Genomic DNA, 18,860 nt, shown 5'->3' on the forward strand with positions numbered 1-18,860 from the left:
GTTACTCTGGTATGTATTTTTGTGTTTTTAGATTGTAAATCACCCTGTTATCCTCAGATGAAGGGCAGTATATAAATTTAACAAATCATCATTTTCATTGGCTATGCTGTAACTGAGCTATTACTTTGCTATGGGCACTTCCCCTAACTTAACATGCAATGGTATTTTGGCACATCTTTTTTACACCAAAATAGGTCTTACAGCACCCTTTCGGCATGGTTGATGGGAAGAGTTTACCTGCTCATTTTGCAGTCCACCTTTAGGCTCTGCTATTCATGAAACACACAAGAGACTTCGGCACCTTCACAACGGAGAATTGTATTACAGTGGTACCTCAGGTTACATACGCTTCAGGTTACAGACTCCGCTAACCCAGAAATAGTACTTCAGGTTAAGAACTTTGCTTCAGAATGAGAACAGAAATCGTGTTTTGGCGGCGCGGCGGCAGCAGCAGGCCCCATTAGCTAAAGTGGTGCTTCAGGTTAAGAACAGTTTCAGGTTAAGAACGGACCTCCGGAACGAATTATGTACTTAATCCGAGGTACCACTGTACTGCTAAACATAAAAAGAGCTGAACAAAATAACACAACACGATGGCCAATGACAATGGCACTAAACACTATTTATGAGCTAAAACAAATAATCAGAAATTTCAACCAAAGTCTCTTAATCTTCTTCACCAATTGTGGTAGAATAATTCAAAAGTTCGATATATACATAATTTGTCACCAAATATCGCCAGAACAGAGTTTCCGGTTAACCAATTTGTTTCATTCAATGCTTCATCAGCCAATCTTGATCAATTCTTCATCAGCCAGACTTGTCAGAATTGATATGAGAAGGATGCAGTTCAATTTCTTAACAAACCAATCTACATGTAAGTAAATATAAATGCTGTAGGAAATATGCTCTGGATCAGTGCTCATACGATACTGTAGTCACTGATAAGAAGACACTAGCTGGTGAGGGGACAGATGGCACATCACCTCAGCTACAATGCCAGCACCAAAACGGTGGTGGAGGTGGGTGGAGAAGAAAGAGACCCTGACTAGGCCTCCAAGATGAAAGAGAACCACCCTGTGATTTATATTGTAAACCTCCCTGTAATCTTCAGATGAAGGGCAGTATAGAAATTTAATAAATGAAAATTTGCAGGCTCTTTAAAAGATAGCTAGACATTCTGACTAGTATCTGACTTGACCTAACACTATATCTAGGGGTGGGGGGTGTGTCTTCAGTTTATGGCAGGACACAACACTTAACCCAAAATGAGGCTAGTTGCTATTTCCCCCCCCCCCCAGTTAATGATCAGCTGGTTAACACCGAAAGGTTTTGGACAAGTGGATTCAGAGACAATAATAAGTGTCATATCTTCAAAACAATAAGAGCTCCCTTTCTTTCTTTTTTTAAAAAAGTCTGTCTTCAGCCAAGTTTTATATGTTAAATTTAACACTCTTCGCTGAAACACCCCAGGAAAATGACTAGGTTTTCATTTGTGCTGGGGGCCTGCTGGAAGGAAAATCCATTCTGACAGCCAGACTCGACAAGCTGATATGTTACTATCAGCTTCTTTTCTAGACAGAAATAGAATACACTGAAGGGGAGCCATGACATATTTAATTAAGCCCCAAAAGTTGGCAATTGCACAATATCCCGCACTTTGTCACCTTCCCCAACTGACCAATTCAGGAAATCACATAAGCCCATGAATAAAAAATAGGGAGCCACACTATTTGTGTTTCAACCAGCCAGTGAATTAGCTCAAGAGGATTAGTAAATAATAGATCGCTATACAGGAAGAGCACAGATTTCCCCGTTTTTGCATAGTGTTCCAAACAGGGTTAGTTCAAATGGCAGGCAGGAAGGGAGAGAATAATTTTTCAATCAACTTTGCTGATGAGGTGCTGAGCTCTAATTGTCAGAAGGACTAATTAGAATCTCTGGTGTAAATAAGAATTGCTTGTTTACTGTCAAATCTTTCACTCACTGTTTGCAACACATTTCTCGTGTGCTGAAATCTTTTGTATGGAATGGATGGATGCTAACTTGCTGAAAATGAAAGATAAATTACCAAAATGGAACATGAAAGGCTGGAAGAGAATAGATAGTGTGTACTTTTGGGAGATGGTTTCCAATTTAGAATGGAGCAGACAGGCACAAGGAAGAGGGGAGGTTTATAAGTCACATTTTTGATCACACCCAGCAGGAGAACAATGTTTATTCAGTTTTAATTCCCCCAAGAAGTCTCACTAGCTTAATTCCAGAATGTGCATTTTTAGAAGTATTATTGTTGTTGCTATAAATTCTGGAACAATCATCTCTGTATACCAAAGGGTACAAAATCAGAGCACTAGAAGAGGGAAATGCATAAATTAGCGAAGCAATTCTCATACTTGTACACGCACACATATATGTATATTTGCCAGCATTCTTTTTATGGGATGTATTAATAAGCTTTAACAGTAAAATGAATGCGAAAGAAAACAACAAGTCAACACAAATTAACAAACGTAGTGTGTCCAGTTTTGTGACAAAAGCACTGAAGGAATTGGTTTATCTTGCAAATTAAACAGCAATATATAAGCACATACAACGTATTTATCCAAAAGTATCTTACCAAAAAGGTTGATGGGCCAATGTGAGCTTAAGAGATGAGTCATAATGGAATATTATTAAAAGAGTACACCAAACAACACAAAGAAGCAGTCATTTCAAAAAACTGAGATTTGGCTGTAGGCAGGTCTATTGTACGTGTTGTGCATTCTTGTACATGTTCACGCAGAAGTAAGCCCCACTGTATACATTGCATTGCACCTAGGACTGTGATCCTTGTTGTTTATATATGTGCCTCTCTGTGTGGAGGCCAATTCAGTAGCTGTTTTTCACACTTGAAGACTAAAGGTTTTGTGATGCTGCATCTACATTTCTGACATGCACAGCTGGTAGAACAGCTTTAAGGAGGGATGTGCCAGACCGACCATTTAAAGAACAAGCAGAACAAGCTCACATCTTCTCCCCTCTTTCCCCTACATGTGGCCACATCAACACCATTCATTTCCAGCACTTTTATACCACTTTAACATTCATGCCTAGCATTTCATTGGGTGGTGAGGCTAGACTGTGTGGCCATTTACCACCAAACACCACAACTATGCTTTTCATATGTGAGGGGGTTCATGAGAAACCCCTCTATACATATCTGTAAGTGAAGTTTCTTGCTTCTGCCTTCTGGAGAAATCATATCCTCCCTAAAAGAGGGCACGTGTTGCGGTGAGGCCTGGAGATTGACCACCTGTGTTGTGGGTGGTAAGATTGGTCAGCCACAACACCCGATTGGTAGGTCCCTCGATGTTGGGTTCAATCTAGCCAATGGGGAGCAGTCTAAATGGATCGAGGGTCCTATATATGCCCATGCATGTGACCCAGAGCTTCTCTTTCGGCTCGTGCATTCAGAACACCCGCCCACCTCTCCGCACTTTTAGGGCATTTTGCGATTGACCTTGCTATGCCACCATGTGACGTCTGTCGTTGGGACAGGGGCACAGCACGAATTTCCCCACTTGGCTGATTGGCTGTTGCCATTTGGGTTTCGCCTGCCACATAGCAAATCGTCACAACTTGTAAGGTTGAGGATAGGCACTGGTTCAGGTGATAGGAATGGGAGAACAGTTTTGCCACCCCTATGTGAAGGGTATTCCATTAAAGGAATCCAGGGACTCAACTGGTTTGGTCAGCCCCCGAGAGGGGGTTGTGCCCGTGCCTGAGTCCAGGGGGGCATCTGGGAGGTGAACATAGTCTGTTCCCGGCTTTTCGCCTACCCAGGTGTTCACCCTTGGCTGACCTATGCTGGTGCCCTGGGTCAGCGCTGCCTGCAAGGGTGCAGGGAGCTAGTCAAACCAGAGCCTATGAAACCTACTCACCTACTGTAATCAATAAAGTTGTGGCCTAAATTCTGCCAAAAATCAAAACTAAAATTTGAGTTAAGTGTGTCTTTATTTAGGGGGGAGGTCTCTGGGTCTGAACGTGCAACTGAGAAAGTTGTGCATAACATTCATACATGATCTTGTTCTCTAGTTCTGTGAAATTCACACGTGCAGCGAGACTTTGATATTAATAACCCAACTTTTGTTCAATGTGGAATTCAGCTGAGAAACCATTTGGTCATCTCCATGCCAGAGTAGATGGAATTTGTATTTATATAAGAGTCCAAATCTTTGGTCCATTTCATAGCAGCATGCACACCATGTAATTAATAGCTCGGAATAAGACTTCCATAAGTAGTCTTTTCCATGTACAATGTTTCTTCTCACTCACTGCTTTCATGGATGCACATCTTCTCCCTTTTGGTGCTAGCTTATGCAAAAAGGGAAAGAATGGGTGGAACATCTGTGCTTTAATACCTTTCATCTCATTTGGAGAGCTCTCTGAAATTGCCTGCCTTATAACTCACATAGAGGATTTCATGAATCATCAATAAACCCTACCATCAAACCTGCCACTGGAGTGTGGAAAGAGAGAAAATCTATGATCCATAAGAACAAAAATAAAAAGCTTGTTTTTCGAAGATTAAACTTTAGCTCTCCTCGGCACCACTTGAATTTTTAATCTGCTCATTTGATAATGTCTATCACTAGAGTGTAGTGTCTGAATCAATAGGTGGGGGAGGTATCACATTTGCATCATCTCTGGTCATGTCTGTTGCTAAGCATTTCACATTTTCACACTGACATGTGTAGAGACAAACATGTATACACCGTGTTAGCATGATCAGCACTTCACAAAAGCCTCGCTTGGGCATTCTACACATGAGGAGGGAACGCACACTCTGCAATTCCTATCACCATCAAGGAACACAGGGCCAAGGTGGCAAGCCTCCTCTAATCTGAATTATTCCAAATTAATCTGCAAGTTTCCTCAAATAGACGTTCAGCCTACCATGCACTGGATGGTCACGGGGCAGAAAATAGGTTTTTTACATATGTAGAGAATGTCCAAATAGGGCTAAACGAAAAGTGTGCAGACCATACAAAAGGAGAAAACTTAGGTTGGGCTTCCTGGTTGTAGAACACCAATGCAAATATGAGCACACACAAATGGAAGGGGAAGGTGTGTGTGTGTGTGTGTGTGTGTGTGTGTGTGTGTGTGTTATATCTATCCCCATATCTGATACCTCATGGGGAATTTTCATGGGTGATAGTCCAGAAACTGCCAAATGTTGCTATCTCCTAGCAAGGGAAATACTTTCAAAAACCTAAGCTTTCAACACCTTAGAGCCCTACAGATGTTTTGTACTACAACTTCCATCAGCCCCATCCATCATGACCAGTAGCCATGGATGATGGGAGTTGTTGTCCAAATCATCTGGAGGGCACCAGTTTGAGGAAGGCTAGTCAAGAGGAAAATGGAAATGAAGGCTTTTGAGAATTGTATAACAACTTCTCTGTTGCCCTTCAAGCCTACCTCATAATTTATCTCTCCAAATAACAGTGGCTTTTCAAACAAGTTCAAATTACAAAAAGATGTTCCTACAGGAAAGGGAGGGAAAAGACTGTCATTTGAAGTGGGGAGAACAAACAGACAGAAGGACAATGGAGCTTTGTTGAGAGCATCTCAGCTAATAGCCAAAGAAGTGGTGAATAGGGAAGCTTTCATCCACATCACTTTCATACCCAAGTAAATGCCTTGACTGGGCCTCTGAGAATTGCTGGTACCTCCTAAAGGTGTCTAGGTATGATGGGATGAGATCACTGCATCTTCAGCCACATTGCAATGGGGTGAACAGTATAATAAGGCCCAATGCCATTGCACAATAGGAGCAAGACTGGCTGATGATCCAAAGGATTCCAGTTTGGCTCAGTTCAGAATACTCCATTTTTGGATCTTCTGGTTGTGTCACTCCATCAGCAGTGAATAGATGGCCATGTTCATCGCCCGATTTAAAAAATAATAATGGATTGGAGGAAACGAAAGCCCTGATAAAGATGCAGAAAATATGAATATAACTGAAATGAAGGTCATTTTGGAAAATAATAATAATTCAAAACCCCTGGATCACAGGGCACCATGGCAAAGTTAGACTCTGTTCATATGATACTGGTACCCAGCATTGCCTAAGAATTATTGCAATGTTTAATTGTCACCCTTGCCAGTTCAAATGTATAGAGAACAGACAGGTGGAGAGACAAACCGCTTACCAGAATGTATATTAGATTCACTCCAATGCTTAAAATAACTAAGGTTCAGCACTAATCAAGATGGGTTTCACAATCAACTGCAGATGCTTTAAGATTCAATCTGATATGGAGGTCACACCAAAACTATGTGGTAAGAAATACCAGCTTGTAAAACTTAGCTCTCTACTATAGTTTTCTCTTGGTTCCCTTATAATGACTTGCATTTTTATTATCTCTGCATTCTTTTCTCTTTTTTTCTTACTGTCAGGCTGTGCTAGACTTCTCTCTATTTGGTTTCCCTTGTTGTAAAGCACAGCAGAAAAACTAGACCTCAGAGGCTCTGCAACATTTCAATCTCAGTATGTGATGAAGTACTACACAAACCAACTCTGTCTGACACAAAATGAAATTGATTATTTTTTTGCTGAATACACTGATTAAGCACACTCATGACTTTATGGATTTGGGCTGTAAATGTTAGGGGAAAGACATATCTCCAAGAGCACAGCCTATATATAACTTCATGGTGCAAACTGCAGTCGCTAATCTTTTGAAGCTTTGGATAAAAGAAAAGGAAAAAGAAGAAAGAACATTGATAAAAAGCCCAAATGATAGTTGCCCAATTATGTGGCATGACAATAACAATACCGGCCTACCGCCTGAGACATCATACTGCTGCCTTTCTATTTTGCAGACCCTGTAAAAGAGGCTGCTAACTATAATCTTACATGGTTAGAACATTAATACTTTTGCTAATCCGTGACCTCTCAGGTGTTACAAACCCCTAGGCAGAGCTCATAAATATTCCTGTTTAGTACAAACTCATAACATTCACAGTTTGCAAATAACTACTTCAGCATGTTTGGAGATCCTGTTATTTTCCCCTGCTGTCTCAAAGCTCTACTGTTGAGACAATAAGTTGCTGTAGCAAATCCCTACAACTCTGTCATGCTGGCTGTTTTCCTGCTGCCACCACCATGCCTCTGTCACCACGCTGTGCACCAAGACTTGATTGAAAACACATACCTGCCACTGAAAACTGCAACCCTGTGTCAAGGTGCTCCTCCTTTTTCCTACAACACGTAAAAACAGAAATTCATGATTTGATATCATCAGATTGTGTGTATTCCACACTTTCACTCTACACTAATAACTACTGTGGTGCCTTGGCCAAAGGCCAAATCACAATGGGGAAGGGCCATAGCTCAATAGAAGAACATATGCCTTGCATGCAGAAGGTCCCAGACTCAAACCCCAGCATCTCCAGGTAGAGTTGGGAGAGATCCCTGTTTGATACAACAATACTGAGATAGATGGACCAATGATCTGGCTTCGAACAAGGCTGCTTCCTATGTTCCTATTTGAATGGTGTAAGGCAGATTAGGAATTGCAGCACCATGGAAAGCTCCAAGAGAACCCCTTGCTCCAACAAAAGCATAGGACTGGGCAGAAGACTCTTATGCCTCCAGGTTCACCACTCCCAAGCTTCACCTGTTACTTAAGGCCTTAAAGGGGCAAGTCTCTGCCTTGGAGTTTTAGCACCCTTCCTTCTCTTGGACAATTCCCCACAAGTTCATTGCCTCTGCTGACTAGACAGTCTGGGACTGGTGATCCCTGACATGGAAGGGGGTGATTCTGCAGGAAATTGCAGAATCTATGGGTATGGACTCTGAGGATCCTGATTCAGGTAACTCTGGCTCAAAGGCACTTAATCCAATGAGCTCTGGCTCAAGCCTGGTCAAGATGCTGGGCAATAGATTCCTTTCCAGCACCTCCCCCTCTGATGCTGCTGTCCTGGTGGATCTGTCCAGGCCCTGTTCACGTGATTGAAAGCACAGGATGCTGCTCAGGGTTCCTGACACACTGGGTGGGAGCCAAGAAAGCTGTAATGTCATGGTATCAAATCATACTTTTTCTGTCACTATATATTAGAGGCGAGGGAAGAGGGAGCTCGATTGACATGTGTCCCGATGTTGTTCATCACATTTAGATCCACCCTATTAGCAGGGCAATTCAGGACCATCGCCTCATTCATTGTACTAGATGCATATTGAAACTCATTGGCATAGTCCAGAGTTTTGCGGAGCTACAATGAAAAATACAGAGGGCCATGTAGACATATGTTTTTCTATGCCGTGCTGTGTATGCACATGTTCATTGCATCTGATGAGCTGCTGCTGGCATTATACAGAATGGGAAAGCCCCTGCTGCTGTGGAGCTCAGCCCACCAAAAGATGCCCACCAGAGCTGTTCCACTTGGGATTTAAACTGTAGGTTGGGACTAGAGCTAAACCAAAATTTCTCAAAAGGCATTATTCTGAAAAAGCTTCTTAGATTATTTCTACCACCACCCCTCACTCCTGTAAAAAAGGCCACCTTGCAAAATATTCCCTACCATTTTGTTACAGTGACCAACCTCCCACCCCGCCATACACACATATAATGTCTCAGAACTACACTAGGACAGGGAAGGTCAATGGAGGATGCAAAATGGTGGCAAGATTGTTAACCAAGTTATGATGGTTGTCTTCTTAACAGAAAGAAACCAATAAACAAATACCAGGGGGCAGGGGGGATAAGCTGTACTACCATCACCGGTAATGAGTCCGACTCCTGAGAAACTTTAGTAGAATTTCTGCTTTTCCTGGATAAGTTTAATAAAATGCTACCCTGATTTCTCTGCCCACTAACAGGGTTGTTTTCATATATCTCTGACTGAGGATGGATTCATTTCAGCAAAACAACCAGGACTTGCTGCTATACTGAATCAAATCAAACCCTAAATCATGGTATCGTGGTCACTAGAGATGTTCAGGATTTTAAATTATGTTGCTTATAGTGAGAAATCCAGCTGAATTCCCATCTTTGGTTTATTTCAATATTTTAAAAGTGCACTTTCATTAATAAATAAAATGTAAAATAAATAAATGCTTGTACAATGCCAGCAATAATTGATGTTAGCAGAAAGGAACTCTTAATAAGCACTCCCTCCAGCGCTCTAAATTAAGTTTATTTATGGCCACTGAGGAGCCATATAAAATGTAGTCTACATGCCACAGACATCAACAGCTAATTAAATAAATGATGTTTCATCTCTGTGTGAAGGTAATAAATAAGCTTGCATTGGTTAAATTTATATGTGCCAGGCAAAACAATCCTATTGCACCAGGACTGGAGATATGCCACCATATCCAATGCATGATCAGCCAGGAGGGGAAGGGAAAAATTACACAGCCATGAAATACAAAAGTCGTTTAAAAATGGCAGATGTGCTTCTATCATCTCTGGGAATTCTGGTACTGCTCACAAATCAGCAAGTGTGGTGCCACAAATAGCCAAATGTGCCCCCTCCGAGAAAGCCAATGAACTTGCTATGATTGGAACATGCCCCCCAGCATGCAGTTCAGTCCTCAACATTTCCTGGTACAGCTGGTGACGTCCACTTGACTGAGATCCTGGGAAGCTTCTGCCAGTCAGTGTGCTGAGCTAGATGGACAAATAGACAAAAGGCAGCTTCATGTATTCCCATGTTCCTAAAAAGTGGGGCAAGAAGAGCGGAATAGAATTTCAGGGGTGGAAGAAAATTGAAAGATGTTCACCCAAGGGAGGGAACCAGCCATAGAGGGAGTCAAGCAAGGGTGTATTCTAGTCCTGGCAGTGGTCAACTTATATATACAGTGGTACCTTGGCTTACAGACGCTTCAGGTTACAGACGCTTCAGGTTACAGAGTCCGCTAACCCAGAAATAGTACCTTGGGTTAAGGGAGGCCCCATTAGCTAAAGTGGTACCTCAGGTTAAGAACAGTTTCAGGTTAAGAACGGACCTCCAGAACGAATTAAGTTCTTAACTCGAGGTACCACTGTAAATGATATTGTTCAATGTCTAACATCTCCAGAGTATCATGCCCCTAAATTGGCCACAAAACCCATCTCAATTCTATTATATGCCGATGATGCGGTTCTTCTATCCCAAACAAAAGCTGGCCGTGAATTACAAGAAAACCAAAGTCCTGGTTTTCTCAAGAAACTATAGGGCCCATAGACGGCACTTGGACAACCAGCTAATTGAACAGGTCAAAGTTTTCAAATATCTTGGCCTTATTTTGCAGTCTATGGGGTCATGGGGAGCACACCAGAAATGTGCAAAAGAAAAAGCGTCCCAAAGCGTGAAAATTATAACATGCTTTTTCCACACAAAAGGTTGTAAACATATACCATCAATCCTGGAAGTGTTCCAAGCTAAACCCCTAGCACTGTTATTATATGGGGCTCAGATTTGGGCAGGCACTCACCTTGGATCCACGGAAGCTGTCCAATCAAAGTTCTTAAGGCAATTTTTTTCTGTACCACTCTGTGTCCCAAACGCATCTTTGCGCTTAGAGACTAATCTTCCCTCAGTAGAACTACGGATCTGGCGTAGGACACTGAACTATTGGCTTCGCCTAAACTCAAATCCCCCTGGTCTAATATCGCTAGTGCTGCAAGATTGTCACAAGAGCGCCTGGACTATAATTTAATTGTCTATCAAAAACTTCACTCTTGTGGTTTATCACCACAACAGCTGCTCACTTTGGGTTTTAGTAAAGCAAACAGTCTAATTTGTCAGCGCCTAAATGATATCGAGCATCAGAACAACTTGACCACAATAAGAAAATTTTGCCCATGGTATGACTATTTTCCACCTTCTCATTTCCACTCTCTGACACCCTATCTGCATAACCTAGCAATTCTAAAATATAGGTGCACTTTTACTCTTGCAAGATTGATTGTATTGCTCTCGGCTGTACTTGAGGGATGATTCCAGCAGATTCCACACGAAAAACGCTTATGTCCCTGTGGAGATGGCAGTACCGAATCAGTTGCGCTTGCCCTTCTGGCTTGCACTCTTTATAAAGACTTGAGGAATGAGATTATCACCCCTCTTTTATTGTCCATTCTGAGTCGCCCAACCACTGCCACACTGTCCTTTTTCTTGGCAGATCAAGATGAGCAGGTGACAGCAAAGGCTGCAAGTTTTTTAGCTGGGACAATCAGAATAAGATCCACTATTTGACTATTGATTCAAAACCCTAAAATGTATTTTATATAACTGACTTTTTATTTCTAATTTTGTATATCGTATTGCTTTATTGCTATGGCCAATGGCTGATGTAAATAAAGATTCATTCATTCCTAAAAAGAAGTGGGGCAAGAAGAGCAGAATAGAACTTCAGGGGTGGAATAAAATTAAAAGATTTTCACCCAAGGGAGGGAACAACGTCTCTTGAACAATGTGGCATCATTCAAATATATTCTATGCTATAGACCGCTGACTGTATTCTTACACTGTAATTCCATTGTATACCTCTGGATTTTTTGTTAAGAAGGGTGTTTCCAACTGCAAATCTTCTTACACAGGAGTTCCACTTGTCTTAGGTGCATTTTTTTTCTGCAAGACTTCTTACAGGGACTTTGTGATTAGCGCCCCCCCCCCACATACACATTTATTTATTTTTTGGTCAGGAGATTGCATTTTAAGAGCACCTAATCAATGCTTGCATGATGCTAGTGGGGATGCTGGTGGCGCTGTGGGCTAAACCACAGAGCCTAGGACTTGCCGATCAAAAGGTCGGTGGTTCAAATCCCCGCGATGGGGTGAGCTCCTGTTGCTCGGTCCCTGCTCCTGCCAACCTAGCAGTTTGAAAGAACGTCAAAGTGCAAGTAGATAAATAGGTACTGCTCTGGCAGGAAGGTAAATGGCGTCTCCGTGCGCTGCTCTGGTTTGCCAGAAGAGGCTTAGTCATGCTGGCCACATGACCCAGAAGCTGTACGCCAATAAAGCGATATGAGTGCCGCAACCCCAGAGTCGGCCATGACTGGACTTAATGGTCAGGGGTCCCTTTACTTTTACCTTATCATGCTAGTGGAAACTTTTAAGTTATGCCTCCCACTTACAAGTTTGTCTGTGGGGAAGGAGTGGTGGAAACCAAATGGGATCTACTATGCAGCAAATTTAACAATAGCTGCTGTAGACCAGGCTTCCTCAACCTCGGCCCTCCAGATGTTTTTGGCCTACAACTCCCATGATCCCTAGCTAGAAGGACCAGTGGTCAGGGATGATGGGAACTGTAGTCTCAAAACATCTGGAGGGCCGAGGTTGAGGAAGCCTGCTCTAGACCAATCATGGTTCTATATGCCATTTCAATTCCACCCTACTTCTTCCTGTGCCCATCCAAATTTGAGTCCCTCCCATCTCCTATTTGTTTCTGCCTGACAATTAAATCAACACAAGGAATGGTTAGCTTGAGATCAGGTCACTGCAGCTGACAACAATCGATTTTGGCTGATTCCCTCCTATTACACAAAGGCGTTCTGACAATGCTATAAAAACCTTAATGAGCTTTCAGACACTGTTTCATGCAGCCCAGGCACACAGAGAGAAGCTTCCAGCTGTGATTTCCACTTTTCCCCCCCTAGTGCTGTCTCGTTCACTGTGTTTCTTTCACACAGTTGAGAGATAGGGCATTATCAGCTTATCTGGTGGTCATTATGTAGTTTGAGAGCAACTAGCATTAAATTTCGGTACATTCAGAGCCATTTAATCCCAATGATGTTATTGCAGAGTACTTCACAAAGCAGTGCAAAGTCACGCTTGATGGTACACAGAATCCAGAAAACCTACGATTTGCAAAAGAGGCTCCATTGTTGTCTCAAATAAAAGTGCCATAGTTGCTTTAAAAACACACACACATTGAAAGTTTCGCCTCATGTAATAAAGCTCCCCTGATTCTAAGTGAATACAATTAATGAAAATGCCATCATGCTGTCTATGAGCATTGTTTACAAATAGCCTGTTTGCCTTTAAGAGCACTTTTGCTTCTTATTCCTTGAAGTGTGTGACAACTATAACGATGTTTTCATTTTAAACCTTTAATAGGCAGCTAGCACCTAATAATTCCTTAGCTTTTGTTTTCTTAAATCACCTCAGAATACACGTGCTCCGCATCTGAAACAGCTCCCCTCACCCTTACCACCATGGGATATGGATGTGAATTATAACCATTTATGCTCCCCAACACAATCCATGTAGAATTTAAACTAAATCACATACCAATTAACAACATGTTAATGAACTAAACTGGAAGATTAATGGAAGATGAAAAGAGCTTCCAGCAATCATTAAGAGGACTCCTAGTCCCTTCACCTGCATCTCTATTTAAATAAACCCTAAACAATATATTTCGGGGGGGGGGGTTGACAGCCATTAGAAATTCCTAATTATAAGTTTTGTGGAAAGCAGAAAGAACCATCACGTCTTTGAGCCAAAGTGGCTGGATTTGAGCCAATTGTGACAGGAAAATTGAAAGAAGCAGGAGACCAAGATCATGTGACTCCCCACCCCATCCAGCACAACGTACAGGGTAAGAGAAGGGGTTAGAAAGCTGTCTTATACAGAGCCAGTCCAATGACCCATCAAGCTCATCTACACGGAATGTCCGGAACCCTTGGCCTACCTGGCAGCAAGTCAGTATGCTAAGTCCAAAATCCAAGGGTCAATCCATGCAAGTCCAAAGTCCCAAATCTGAAGATCAGGATCAATCCAAGTAGCCAAGTGTGAAGTCCAGCAAGCCAAGGTCTATCACAGGCTTCCACAAACTCGGCCCTCCAGATGTTTTGAGACTACAATTCCCATCATCCCTGACCACTGGTCCTGCTAGCTAGGGATCATGGGAGTTGTAGGCTAAAAACATCTGGAGGGCCAAGGTTGAGGAAGCCTGATCTAGGGAGCTGGGCTGTGGGCCCTTTCCTGTCTCAGCTTCCCAGAGTGCTTTGCCCACTGCTCCCTATATATGAACTGATGCAACTCTCACATCCCCAAGTGATGTCCACATCAGAACATAGCTATCCAGCAAATATTGCACTTCTCTGAATAAATGTTCCTACCCAGCTCAATTTGTCTGACCAGAAAGATCATGAGCCACCAGTCCCTAAATTTTAGCACCTCTAAAGTGTTTGAGATATGAGGGAAGTTCATTCTTTTTTACGGACAGTAAGCCAGATCATATCCCAAACAGCTTTTAAAAGTCCACTCAGTTTCAAAAGCAGTTTGCTCTCTGCACTGAAGACTTGCTTGCTGTTCATCGAACACAAGCCCAAAGCTTCCCTGGACAGGCAAAACTCTTCTTTGGATGCATTAGTTACACAAGGGCACATATGCAAAAATAGAATTCAGATTTGTGTCTTCGTTTCTGCTCAGATTGCTTGTCACATAAGATTGCTGTTCTCTAAATATAAGTATGTGTATTTTATTACATTTACCCAGCTGGGATAAATTATCTTTAAAGTTAAAGGTCTTTGCAGTGCATAAATGAAGTATTTGGACTACTTGAAACAGCAGCCAGATGATTGGAAATATGGCATTTTTTATTGGGTTTGGCAGGAGTAGGATGCTGACATGCTGCAATTCAGGTCGGATAGCTGGCCAAAGCTTTCTTTCTCTGGGCCAAACTACACATGACCTGGACCGGGGGTCTGTGCTGGTTTTCTGCTAAAAATCACTCCTATCTCCCTGCTTTTTTGCTTCCCAAACTGCTGTTTACTGCAAACAGGACCTTCAGGAGTAAATAAATAGAAATCAGGTAGGGGGGGGCTTATATTCTAAATTAGGGTCCCATAGCTGCTTGGTCTCCAAACTACAAGTGGAGAGGTGTAAATCTAAGACCAGACCATGTCATTACAGAGGAGGCAGGTTTAGTTGTTGTCTGAGGACTATCCCTGCCTCCGGGTCTGGTCCTGACCGGACGGATACTAGAATCAGCAAAGGATACCCACATAACCTGAAGGTGCTGCTGTGCAATGCCAGGTCAATGATTCATAAGACCACTGCCATCCATGACTTGATCATGGATGGAGGATTTGACCTGGCATGTGTAACAGAGACTTGGTTGGATGAAGCAGATGGGCCTGTTCCTGCTGCTGCTTGTCCACCAGGTTTCTCTTACGCACAGCAACCCAGGCCTTGTGGGCAGGGGGGGGGGGGTTGCAGTGATTTTTAGGAAGTCATTAGTTTGCACCAGGCGTCCTATTGGGAAGACCCAGATCTCTGAGTGCATGTTCTGGAAGTTGGGCAATAGGGGCAGTACAGGATTCCTTTTGGTGTACCGACCTCCCTGCTGCACCAAGGATTCCCTGCCCGAGCTGCTTCAGGTCGTGGCAGATGTTCTCCTGGAGACACCTAGTTTGGTTGTCCTAGGGGATTTTAATATCCATGCTGACACGACCTTACAAGGGGCTGCTCGAGACTTTGTGGAAAGCATGGCCTCCATGGGGCTGTCCCTGAATAAGTTTGGCCCAACCCATAGCCGCGGACATGCCTTGGACCTGGTGTTTACCTCCATGGATGTTGGTGTTCTGACACTAAGTAAAAGCGAAACAAAAGAAGTGCCATGGTGAGACCACTTCCTGGTGCAACTTGACTTCTCCGCGACCCTTCCCCTCTGCAGGGAGGTGGGACCGATTCGGATGGTCCGCCCCCGCCACTTAATGGATCCAAATGGTTTCCAGAGAGCGGTAGGGGATGCTTTATCCCATGTTGATGGCCTTTCAGCTGATTCCCTGGTGGCCCGCTGGAATGTGGAGTTAACCAGGGCTATTGACTGCTCCAAAGCGCCCTCTCCAATTGCATGGAGCCCGGACAGCCCCGTGGTATTCCACGGATCTGAGGGCAATGAAACAATCATTGAGACGGCTAGAGCGCCGGTGGCGGATGACCCATTCTGAAGCTGACCAGACACAGGTTAGAGCTCAATGTCGAGGCTACCAAGTGTCGGTAGCGACGGCGAAGAAGGCTTTCTTCACCGCCTCTATTGCATCTGCAGAAAACAGCAGCAGGAGACTTTTTCAGGTGGTCCGCAATTTAGCGGAACCACCTGCTACATCGGGGCCCAGTAGGGGCCACATGATCTCCTGCAATGATTTTGCAAAGTTTTTTGCAGATAAAGTCGTTCAGATTCGGGAAGAGGTAGACGCCACCGTGGGAGCAGGGCCGGGGCGGGAGAGTGCTAGAGTCCTGTCTAGTCAAATTGCGTGGGATCAATTCCAATCTGTTACCTCCAAGGATGTGGACAGGCTGCTTGGACGAGTGAAACCAACCACCTGTCTCCTTGATCCTTGCCCATCCTGGCTTATAAAAGCTAGCCGGGAAGGGATGGGCGATGGGCTTCGTGGGGTGGTGAATGCTTCCCTCCGTGAGGGAGCCTTCCCAGACCCGCTGAAAGAGGCGGTTATTAAACCGCTTCTTAAAAAACCATCTTTAGATGCGGCCACGATGGCCAACTATCGCCCAGTATCACATCTTCCATTCTTGGGCAAGGTGATTGAGCGAGTGGTTGCTGAACAACTCCAGGCACGCCTGGAAGAAGCGGACCATTTGGATCCCTTCCAGTCGGGATTCAGGCCTCATCACGGGACTGAAACTGCCTTGGTCGCACTGGTTGATGATCTCTGGCGGGCTAGGGACAAAGGTGAGAGCTGTTTCCTAGTTCTGCTGGATCTCTCAGCGGCATTTGATACCATTGACCATAACATCCTTCTGGACCGTCTTGAGGGGCTGGGAGCTGGGGGTACTGTCATACAGTGGTTCCGCTCCTTCCTCCTGGGCCGTGTTCAGAAAGTGGTGGTGGGAGATGAGTGTTCAGACCCCTGGGCTCTCACTTGTGGGGTGCCTCAGGGTTCTGTCCTCTCCCCCATGCTTTTCAACATCTACATGCAGCCGCTGGGAGAGATCATCAGGGGGTTTGGGCTGGGTGTTCATCAGTATGCGGATGATACCCAGCTCTACCTCTCTTTCAAATCAGAACCAGTGAAGGCGGTGACGGTCCTGTGTGAGTGTCTGGAGGCGGTTGGAGGATGGATGGCGGCAAACAGATTGAGATTGAATCCTGACAAGACAGAAGTACTGTTTCTGGGGGACAGGAGGTGGGCAGGTGTGGAGGATTCCCTGGTCCTGAATGGGGTAACTGTGCCCCTGAAGGACCCGGTGCGCAGCCTGGGAGTCATTTTGGACTCACAGCTGTCCATGGAGGCACAGGTTAAATCCGTGTCCAGGGCAGCTGTGTACCAGCTCCATCTGGTACGTAGGCTGAGACCCTATCTGCCTGCGGAACGCCTAGCCAGAGTGGTGCATGCTCTGGTTATCTCCCGCTTGGACTACAGTGGTGCCTCGCAAGACGAAATTAATTCGTTCCGCAAGTCTCTTCGTCTTGCGGTTTTTTCGTCTTGCGATGCACGGTTTCCCATAGGAATGCATTGAAAATCAATTAATGCGTTCCTAGGGAAACCGCCTTCAGACCAGGTCCGGGGACAGTCTGTCCCCGGACCTCTTCTGAAGGCTGGGGGGGGACAAGGGCTTTTCTTCCCACCCCCAGCATTTTAAAAAACCCTGGGACAGCAGAGGATTTCTCCGCTGTCCGGGCGATCTTAAAATGCTGGCGGGCGGCATTTTAAAATCGCCCCGGGACAGCGGAGGACTTCTCCGCTGTCCGGGGCGATTTAAAAGCCCCTGGGAAGGCAGGCAGGGGGGACAAAGACTTTCGCCCCCCGCCCGCCTTCAGCAGGAGTTCCCGCCCCCCCCCCACCCCGCTTCAGAGCAGCGTTCCGAAGCGGGGTGGCTGGGGCAGGTGTTCCCGCCCCCCACCCCGCTTCGGAGCACCATTCTGAAGCGGGGCGGTGGGGGAAGGTGTTCCCGCCCCCCCCCCGCCCCGCTTCGGAGCACCGGGAGAAGCGATCTCCCCGCAGCCCCTTGCTTCAAAAGAGGTCCGGGGGCAGCGGGAGCGCTTCCCGCTGCCCCCGGACCTCTTTTGAAGCAAGGGGCGGTGGGGAGAAGCGATCTCCCCGCCGCCCCTTGCTTCAAAAGAGAAGACCCGCTGTCCCCGGGGCAAGCTTCGTTTTGCGAAGCAAGCCCATAGGGAAATTCGTCTTGCGAGGCAACTCGAAAACTAAAAAACCTTTCGTTTTGCGAGTTTTTCATCTCGCGAGGCGTTCGTCTTGCGGGGTACCACTGTACTGCATTGCGCTCTACGTGGGGCTACCTTTGAAGGTGACCCAGAAACTACAACTAATCCAGAATGCAGCAGCCAGACTGGTGACTGGGAGCGGCCGCCGAGACCATATAACACCAGTCTTGAAAGACCTACATTGGCTCCCAGTACGTTTCCAAGCACAATTCAAAGTGTTGGTGCTGACCTTTAAAGCCCTAAACGGCCTCGGTCCAGTATACCTGAAGGAGCGTCTCCACCTCCATCATTCTACCCGGACACTGAGGTCCAGCACCGAGGGCCTTCTGGTGGTTCCCTCACTGCGAGAAGCCAAGTTACAGGGAACCAGGCAGAGGGCCTTCTCGGTAGTGGCGCCCTCCCTGTGGAACGCCCTCCCACCAGATGTCAAAGAGAACAACAACTACCAGACTTTTAGAAGACATCTGAAGGCAGCCCTGTTTAGGGAAGATTTTAATGTTTGATGTATCACAGTATTTTAATATTCTTTTGGAAGCCGCCCAGAGTGGCTGGAGAAACCCAGCCAGATGGGCGGGGTATAAATAAATTATTATTATTATTATTATTATTATTATTATTATTATTATTATTATTATTATTATTATTATTATTAGAAACATGATACATGCAGTTTTGAATTATTATTATTATTATT

The sequence above is a fragment of the Podarcis bocagei genome (assembly GCF_964188305.1).
Source record: "Podarcis bocagei genome assembly, chromosome: 4".
Classification (NCBI taxonomy): domain Eukaryota; kingdom Metazoa; phylum Chordata; class Lepidosauria; order Squamata; family Lacertidae; genus Podarcis; species Podarcis bocagei.